This window comes from Lissotriton helveticus, chromosome 8, assembly GCF_964261635.1.
Source record: "Lissotriton helveticus chromosome 8, aLisHel1.1, whole genome shotgun sequence".
In the NCBI taxonomy this organism is placed as follows: domain Eukaryota; kingdom Metazoa; phylum Chordata; class Amphibia; order Caudata; family Salamandridae; genus Lissotriton; species Lissotriton helveticus.
This window is the reverse complement of record NC_136069.1, coordinates 581943890-581951854: the sequence shown is the minus strand read 5'-3', so window position 1 is coordinate 581951854 and position 7965 is coordinate 581943890.

Genomic DNA, 7965 nt, shown 5'->3' with positions numbered 1-7965 from the left:
TGACTTTATCAATGCCTGTTACTGAAAGTGCACGTTAAAATATGTTGCTGTGCAAGTTGGAAGACCGCATTACAGCAAATTGTAGGGTTGCAGGTATATGCTAATTTCTCTCTTTCTTCCTTATTCTGTAATTGTGGTGGGCTATTAAACCATGTTGACATAATACTACTACAGGGCAGTTTGTCTGTTACACTCTACATTAGATTTAAAGTTTAATTGTCATTTCCCCAGGTGACAGCAGCAGACACATTTCCAATATTGCAATGATATGAACAATTGTAAATTTAAGTAGTCAATCATGATTCCTTTTTGTGAGGTTCTGTTTCTACATCATGTTGGGAAACTGTATAATGCAAATTTGCCAATTATTAGTAACTCCTCAAAAGGGATATCGGCTCTAAAAAATATCATTGTATCTCTTGCTTTATGAACTTGGCTAAGGAAAGTGGGCTTGTCAAGTTCTGCACAGTTTTATCAGTAGCATGCAAAATAAGAAAAGGCAGTTTGTAGTATGATCCTCCTATTCATGCACTGTAAACTATACACTTCATGTTCTGTTCAATATACTTTATTTGGCTGATATAGCAATAAAAGGTGCCACAATACAACAAATTATTAAAAACATGAATATTATAAAGGTGCAGCTATAAAAACTATACCGAAGACAATAAAACCCTACTAAAACATACGGTGGCAGCAGTATGTTGTACCTGCTGCTTAGCCAGTGACAGTGTGGTTTGGAATGTTGGTGTGGATGATGCAGTGGAATGTTGGGTGAGTGAGTTTGTCAGTTGGGAGAATGGGCTGAGCAGCAGAAGGCTGCTCTTGGTGGGGATCAATGTATCTTTATCTTGAACTTACTATCTTAATAAATACCATCTTGAGTTTATCATGGAACTGGACCCCGTTTTGATTACAACATTTTGCTGGCTTTCCCTGGAAACGACCAATGCATGCAACTTGAAGGGACTGGTCTGTAACTGAAGAAGTGTGACTTGAAGAAAAGAAACTCCTCATGTAAAGAAGTTTGGCACAGCTACCTGGCACCTTGAGCCCCACCAGTGACCACAACATCGGTTGCCCCAACCCTTGTGTGCCAGTTCTGCTTTGTCTCCCTGCTCTTGCTTGAAGTGGAGCTGTGGTGAGGAGTGGACCTGCAAGCTGTTCCCCTTTTGACCATTTACCGGTCTGCAGCAGTCTCCATTTGGGTCATCTTGCTGTGGTTTCTGCTGCCTGCGGTCTTTTCCTTTGTCAGTGTAGGGAAGAGCATCTGGGAAGCTGTTACTTAAAGAGGTGTCACTGGTGAGTAGAGCGACTAGCCTCCAGAGCTCCATGTGAAAGTACTGATGGCAAACCCACAGAGCAACTAGTATGAGAAGTCCCCGCGCTTCCTGTTTTGTGGACAGAGGAGTCCCCTCTGTGTATGTCTAGAGGAGGAGCATGAGGTGAGGGGCTCTGAGTCCGAGTTATGGAGGAGTGTGTGGCCTCAAGTGTTGCCTGTGTCCATGTCAAGTGGAGCAGCATGTGTAAGGAGTCCTTCTTGCTAGCTTAGGGGAAGTGCGTCTGGTGAGGTACAGCATTAAGAAGTGTCCGTGTCGTGAGGAGCAACAGGTTCTCAGAGCCCGTGTTTGGAAGTGTGGTAAAAACCTTTGATCACTTCCAGGTTTGTTGACTATTGCCAGCCACATCGTTTGTGTAGCACTTGTTATTTCTATTACCTCAGCTCATCAGTTTTTGTGGGAAAATGTTTGCCCCGTGTGGAGGTTATGGCCACCAGCATGGAGTGTGAGTACATTTGAGGCGTGTATATTTCTTTCACCAACACCGTACTGTACTGTTATAAATTGGGGAGTTTTACCCGGTGTTTGGTGAAATTACAGTTTAACCCATTTACCACAGCAAACATTTTGCCGCGGTGTGGGTGTTCTAAAGGATGGGCGGGGCTGCGTCGGCCAACAGTCGTGCACAGCACCAGGGCGTTGGTGCTCGCATTGGCCGTTGGCTGACGACCTCGCACCACTGAAGAACCCTCCTAGCAGACCCAGAAGCAAGAAGGCCTCCTGGTTCACCGAAGAACTCAAGGACTCCAAGAAGAACTGCCGCACCCTCGAGAAAGCCTGGCTCCTCGACCAGACCACAGACAACATGACCGCCCTCAAAGACGCCACCCGCAAGCACCACCAGCTCATCCGCACCACCAAGAAGAAATCACTGAAAGAAATACTGAACAACAACGCCCACGACAGCAAGGAGCTCTTCAGCATCGTCAAGGAGTTCTTCAACCCCAGCACCGGCAACAACGACATCACTCCTTCACAGGATCTCTGCGACTCTCTCGCCTCGTTCTTCCACCGCAAGATCGCCGACTTCCACAACAGCTTTGATGCACCACCCACGCACCCAACCGTCGAACCAACGCCCCCCACGGCCACCCTCTGCACCTGGACCACGGTGACCACTGAAGACACAGCCCGTACGATGAACACCATCCACTCCGGATCTCCTACCGACCCCTGCCCCCACCACATCTTCAACAAGGCCGACTCCATCATCGCACCCCAACTCCGGGACGTCATCAACACCTCCTTCAACACCGCCACCTTGCCGGAGAGCTGGAAGCATGCCAAGCTCAACGACCTACTGAAGAAACCAACAGCGGACCCCACCGACCTCAAGAACTTCCGCCCCATCTCGCTCCTCCCTTTTCCTGCCAAAGTCATCGAGAAGACCGTCAACAGACAGCTTGCAGCCTTCCTCGAGACGAACGGATCCCTCGACCCCTCGCAGTCCGGTTTCCGAGCCAACCACAGCACCGAGACCGCCCTCATCGCAGCCACCGACGACATCAGAACCCTGCTCGACAACGGGGAAACAGCGGCCCTTATCCTCCTAGACCTCTCTGCAGCGTTCGACACCGTCTGCCCCCGCACTCTAGTCCAACGCCTCAGCAACATCGGGATCCAAGAGAAGGCACTGGAGTGGATCATCTCGTTCCTCGCCGGAAGAACACAGAGAGTCCGCCTCCCCCCGTTCCGATCCGAGGCCACCGAAGTCATCTGCGGTGTACCACAAGGATCATCACTCAGCCTCACTCTCTTCAACGTCTACATGAGACCTCTTGCAACCATCGCACGCCAGTACAACCTCAACATCATCTCCTACGCCGACAACACCCAACTGATCCTCTCCCTCACCAGAGACCCCGCCACCGCCAGAACGAGTCTGCACAAAGGGATGAAAAACGTCGCCGAATGGATGAAGAACAGCCGCCTGAAACTGAACTCAGACAAGACGGAAGTCCTCATCCTGGGACCATCACCCTCCGCCTGGGACGACTCCTGGTGGCCCCCTGCCCTGGGCACCGCTCCCAAGCCAACCGACCACGCACGCAACTTGGGCTTCATCTTGGACTCTTCCCTCTCGATGACGAGACAAGTCAACGCCGTCTCCTCATCGTGCTTCAACACCCTGCGTATGCTCCGAAAGATCTTCCGATGGATCCCGACCGAAACCAGGAAGATGGTCACCCAGGCCCTCGTCACCAGCCGACTGGACTACGGGAACACCCTCTACGCGGGAACCACAGCCAAACTACAGAAAAGACTCCAGCGCATACAGAACGCCTCCGCCCGACTCATCCTGGACATCCCCCGATACAGCCACATCTCCGGCCACCTGAGGGACCTGCACTGGCTCCCCGTCAGCAAAAGGATCACGTTCAGGTTCCTTACCCACGCACACAAGTCTCTCCACGACCTGGGCCCCAAGTACCTCAATGACCGCCTGACCTTCTACACGCCCACCCGCCAGCTACGTTCTACTAGCCTCGCCCTCGCCGCCGTACCACGCATCCGAAGAGCCACCGCCGGAGGAAGATCCTTCTCCTACCTGGCAGCCAAGACATGGAACTCCCTCCCCATCCACCTCCGGCAGACACAGGACCATCTCGCCTTCAGGAAACAACTCAAGACATGGCTGTTCGAGCAGTAGCGGACCCCTCCCCAAAGTGCCTTGAGACCCTTCCGGGTGAGTAGCGCGCTATACAAATGGTATGATTGATTGATTGATTGATTAAGCACAGAATGGGTTGAAAAACAAAAAATAAAAATCACCATTCTGTTGGATGTGTGAAGTTTGCTCGCGTGCCTCTCACTTGTCATCGGGTCTCGTAAAGCACTCAGCCTTCGTTCTCTGCGCTCAGACGGTGAGCAGAGCTTTGGTGACTGAATCCACTTGGCGCTCATCACGTTTGTGCGCCACCATTTTGACGTCATTCTGCGTTTCCTCACGGTTCTCAGCCAGCTTTCAGCAACCCGGATCGGTGTGGAGCAAGGTGCTGGTGCACGATTTTCAGGGAGTCATCTGGGGCAGCGTCAGTCATCGGTCAACAAATCTTCAAAACAGTAATGTAGTCGATCGCCGATTTCCTCAAGGGCAGCAATGTGACTTGGTGTTATGTTATTGAAACCGGTGTTAACACTTCATCTGTTCTACCCACGCTGTCATTGCCGTACGGTGTCTGAGTGTTAATTTTAAATGCTGTAATGTTGGAATACCTTTTTTGGAAATTCTCCCTACGCCAACATCTCAACAGGGAGGAACTTTATTTCTGTTGTCTATGAGTTTTATTTATGGAAAATGTGTCATTTGAAATGTTCACTAATTGTGTTTAACTTTATAAAAGGGGTGTCTTTCCCTGTTCCAACCCCTCCTTTGGTGCTTAGTTTTTGTGACGTTTACAGTCAAAATGCTAGTTCATTCTAATTAGTATTGTGTTTGAGTGGCCTGACTTTTTGCTATACGGCTGTGTGTAGGAGGAATTATCTACAGTGTTTTAAGAATTTTTTGGGCCCTCACCTTTTTGGTGGGTTTGGTTTGTTGTTAGTTGCTTACTCTGTTAGTGGTGTGTGTGAGTGCTGTTTGAGTGTTTTGGACACTCTGTTCCCATCTGTGAATGTTTTGCTGAGCTGATGGTTCACGCATGAAATCACTCTGGTATATCCCCTTTCTGAGAGTGTGTGTATCTCTCTGTTGGGTGTGTGTGTATGAGTTGGCTCTTAAGTTTTTGGGTCTCTCTAGCCTACCACTAGGTTTTTGTGGTTGGGGTTACATTGGTGTGTTACCTATGTGGGCAATGTTTGTAATTGACCCCTTGTGGTTGTTGTGGGAGTGTGTCTCACTGTTGGGGGTGTGTTTGTGAGAAGGCACAGGAGCCTCTCTGGCCTACCACAATTTTTTTGGTTGTGGATGGACATAGGTTTGTCTCCCTTGTGGGCATTTTTTTTAGTCACTCGTGTCTACCACTTTTGTGTGGTTGGTTGGTGAAGTTCACTTCACCTGTAGCTTTGAGTTTTTGCCGAGCATTTTCTGTGTGCTTGTTCTCTCTTTCCTTCCTCCCTTTAAGCTTGTGCGTTGTTTGGCCTTATTGAGCTTGTGTGTTCTGTGGTGTGCTTTCCTCTGCACCGTTGTGGTTTGTTCCCCTGGTGTCCACGCTCATTTTCGGTCTGGCCAGCTGATATATTTGTGTCTATGGGGTGGGTTGGTTGTGCGTGGTGTAGGAGTTTGTAGGTTTGTTTGGTTTTGTGTGGTAAGGTGGGAGTTTTGTGTGGAAAGGGAGTGGATGAGTGTAAAGGTTGTCTTTCTGTCTATAGATTAATTTACCTGTCCAGGTTGTTTTTCTTCTTTGTAGGTACATGGGTGGGCATTGACGTTTTACTTTTGCTTTGCCTTTTGTTAACATTTATGCAAATGTTCCTTTTTCTCCTGAGCTTTCTTGCATTTTTGGATGTTAACTTGCAAGCCCACAGTACTGTGTGACCTCCTGGTTAGGGTGAGCCTTAGCGCGCTCATACCGCCGGAGTCTACACTCTTGTCCTGAAGAATGCTTACCCAGTAGCACCATATAGGCAGAAACATGTTGACCACACACAGTGAGACATAGCTGATCAATCTATCCAGCACATACATTGCTCACTTTGTTTTTACTCATGCCTGGTTGGCCGACGAATAAAATTATTTTTGGACACAACCAAGACACTTTTAAACTCACTTCACAATCACTTGTACTTGTCACTCAGACAATACCAATCTGCTCCGCAGTAATTCTGGCGTTGTAGCACACCGGTGAGGTACTCAACCTTCCTGGTGGGGCCCGGTGATGAAGCATGTCACCAACTAGGTTGGTGAGTGAGGGCTTTCTAAAGAATCACATTTGATTCTTCAGGCTTGCTTTTCTCCTAAGAAGGCACACTCTTTTGTTGTTTTGACTATTTTTCTGCATTAGCCATTTAGTACTTGCAGCTGGTCTCTGAGTCACATGACGAACCCCCAGATGCATCAAGCACCCAGTTTGCTATTCCTTATTAGCGAAAAATAAGGATTCGCCAATATGGAATAGCAAAAGACTATGCATGAAGAAATCACTTTAAAAATAGCGATTTCTTAAAATTCCTTAATTGCGACTCGCAATTTGCGAATCGCAATTAAGGAATACCTCCCCATTCATTCCTATGGGCCTAGAGGCCCATAGGAATAAATGGGAAGACATTCTCAATTTGTGATTAGCAATTAGCGAATCGCAAATTCAGAATGCATTTTCAAGGGTGCAGGGGTGTACAAAGGACACCCTGTTGCACCCCTGAAATTAATCTGTGCACATATGTTGTGCACACACATGCCCTAAGGGCATGTGCGTGCACAACATGAAACTTTGAAAAATGCACAAAAGTGCATTTTTCAAAGTTTTTGCAAATTACCATGAAGTTCAACTTCATGGTAATTTGCTCCTCCTATTTGCGAAATCGCTAATTTTTTGACTTTGTTGCATTGCATTTAAGGAATCTCAATTTGGGATTCCTTAAATGCAATCGCAATTTAAGGAATCTCAATTTAGAGATTCCTTAAATTGCGATTTTTGCATTTGGGATGATGCATCCCAAATGCAAAAATATCGGTCGCAAGGGGGCAGATTCTGAGAATCTGCCCCTTTGCGACCAGATTTTCCTTTGATGCATCTGGGCCGAAGTGTATTTGAAAGTTGCATTTTGTGTATTACCTCTAGGCAGAATCACACAGTAGAGAGCTTAGGTATGCCTGGATGGGCCATCACTGGCAGGATAGTAGGGAGGAGCTGGGCCCAGCCCTAATTACACTTAAATAGGCTGTGTTCTGCCTCCACACAAAGGGCTACATACCTCCTGTAGTTAGTCTACTGCCAGGACCAGGAAGGCATGGCACCTGTGAACTTCAAAAGCCTGCATCTGGAAACTTCTTCCCACTTTAAAAGCACAACTGGGTATAAACACTGGACCTCAGACAGCAACTCTTCAGCACACTACTGGACCTGTTGTGTGGGATCCTATTTGTGTGCAGTTTTTCACTTTATTACCGTGTGGAGTGTTGCACAAACGCTTTACATATTGTGTGTAAGTTAAGCCTGACTTCTCTATGTCAAACTGCCAGAGGGTTGGGCACAGGTTAATTTAGGGTTCACTTCTGCATCACCCTGGCAAGGATTTTGATTGCTGCTTGACCAGGACTCACACCCCAGTCGACCATTAACCCAATGGTCCTATGTTGCCATTTCAGATATCCAGTGACAATTCCAAACTACTTACTCTTCTGTGTTGTGTTTACAATGTCACCAAAATCTCTTGAAGTCAAATTTGCACCATATTGCATGTATAAAATCTCTTCATGCCTTGGCAGTGACTATAAAAGTGGCCAAGTAACACGTTATTTAAAGCAACTTTACAAATTGAAAACATTTATTACAGCAGTGTACATGTTAAATTCTAGTTTATTACCACAATTCAGCAAAATTGGCATGAGAAAAACAAATGTTACTGTCTCGTAATTTGCCTGTTGCAATTACTTTACATAGGGAAATAACTCTCCTAGCAATCTCAAGGCCCTTTGAAGCTGATTTTACATTTATGGCATATTTAACCGATTTCATCCTTTTAA